The sequence below is a fragment of the Octopus bimaculoides genome, chromosome 1 (genome assembly GCF_001194135.2).
Source record: "Octopus bimaculoides isolate UCB-OBI-ISO-001 chromosome 1, ASM119413v2, whole genome shotgun sequence".
NCBI lineage: Eukaryota > Metazoa > Mollusca > Cephalopoda > Octopoda > Octopodidae > Octopus > Octopus bimaculoides.
In genome coordinates this window covers 68,005,430-68,007,105 of record NC_068981.1, presented here as the reverse complement: position 1 = coordinate 68,007,105, position 1,676 = coordinate 68,005,430, and the positions used below count along the sequence as shown (strand labels likewise).

General features: G+C 36.6%; 1 protein-coding gene across 1 annotated transcript in view; it reads left to right on the top strand.

Moving 5' to 3' along the window:
• Window positions 1-1,676, top strand: part of LOC106873299 (neuronal acetylcholine receptor subunit alpha-10) — a 1,066,434-nt gene that overhangs the window by 577,660 nt on the left and 487,098 nt on the right. The window lies entirely within an intron of this gene.

Here is a 1,676-nt window from a genome sequence, read left to right as displayed (position 1 = left end):
CAAACCAAGTACCCTTACAATCAACACATTTTTGCCAACGAGGTACGAGTTTGTTTATTCCGTAACAAAAATCTAGAGTTCTGGGGCTGATGAAATCTTTGAACGCACTGTCAGCATCGAGGAAACCATCAAGGTGCTTGAAAAAGTGGTAGTCGGTAGGAGAAAGGTCTGGGGAATAAGCTGGATGTGGAAGAACTTCGTAGCCAAGTTTTATCAACTTCTGGAGTGTCATTAGTGAAACACGTGGGCGATCATTGTCATGGAGAATGATTAACTCTCTAGTGTTTACCAGTGTGGGACGAAGGAGTAAAAGGTTTTTTGGCAATTTCATAGTAATATGTTTCTGCAGTAATGGTTTTATACTGGATGCGTCCAGTAGTAAACCACCAAACAGCACCATAAACTTTTCTTTTTTGAAGTGTTTAGGTTTAGAGAAAGCTTTCGGTTCTTCATTTTGGTTCAACCACTGCGAAGAACGTTTTTTTTTTTTTTGTACAGAACTCACTTTTCATCACAAATTACAGTACCATCGAAAAATGGATCGGTCTGGTCACGGAGAAGAAACTACGAGTAAATTTCATATTTGCGCATTTTCTGATTTTCATTCAAATCGTGTGGTACACATTTATCGAGATATTTTTTTTTAATTTTCCGATCACATGCAAATGGTTGCAGGCAGTTTTATGGCTAATTCGACGTTCGTTTGCAAGTTCTCGAGTGTTTTTTCGTAGATCTTTCTCAATTATGGACTTTCATTGACCTTTATCAATGACTGAGGAGCGTCCACTACGCTCAACCTGTTCAATCTTCAGGTCTCCACTGCAAAATCGTTTAAACCATTTCCGAGCTGACCACTCACTGGTCTTTTCCTTCCCAAACGTTTCGTTGATATCACGAGCAGATTCATTTCAATTGGAAGATAGCTCGAATATCGCACTTTGACAGTTCCATTTCAGATGATTGTAACAAAGGTAAAAAGAATATCAATGCTAATTTATAGATGCATTTTGGCTAGGCTGTGTCTGTATTACCAGACAATTGCCAAAAATATGTTAAAAAACATTCAAAACTCTGCAAAAGTCCGGTACAAATTCTTCATATTTCAAAACGTTGCTTACTTTTTACTCAAATGATACATACATACATATACCCAAAACAATGAAACAAGAACGCAACAAACGACAATAAAAAAAAAGATAGACGATATAGAGACGGACAGGAAAAAAACAACAGATAGACAACCGTTGTTATTTTCTTGTATGAATTTGTAATTGTGCAACATTTTCTCCCCTTTTTTTTTTGTCTTTGTTTTCGTAAAATTTAGCTCGCTTTCTCCACAAAACTTTAATCATCTTAGGTTAGATTTTTGGACATTAATGAATAAGCATTTTCAAGGTAGATTTCAATTATAAAGGATATTGCCACATATAAGTCACACCAACAGTTCACACCCAGTTGATACTGTCCTGACGATGAAGCTTAGCCTCTTGCTCAGGCCTGTTTCATAAACGCAGTTGATTATGAAGCCAAAATTATAACAGTGGTCGAAGACAACATAATTGCGAAGAAAAAGTACATTGGTTTGCAGGAAGGCAATTCTAAATATCGTTATGCAAACTACCTGTCTTCTTTCCTACACGTACATAAAAATAAGGCCACCTAGTTGGTTATCCATA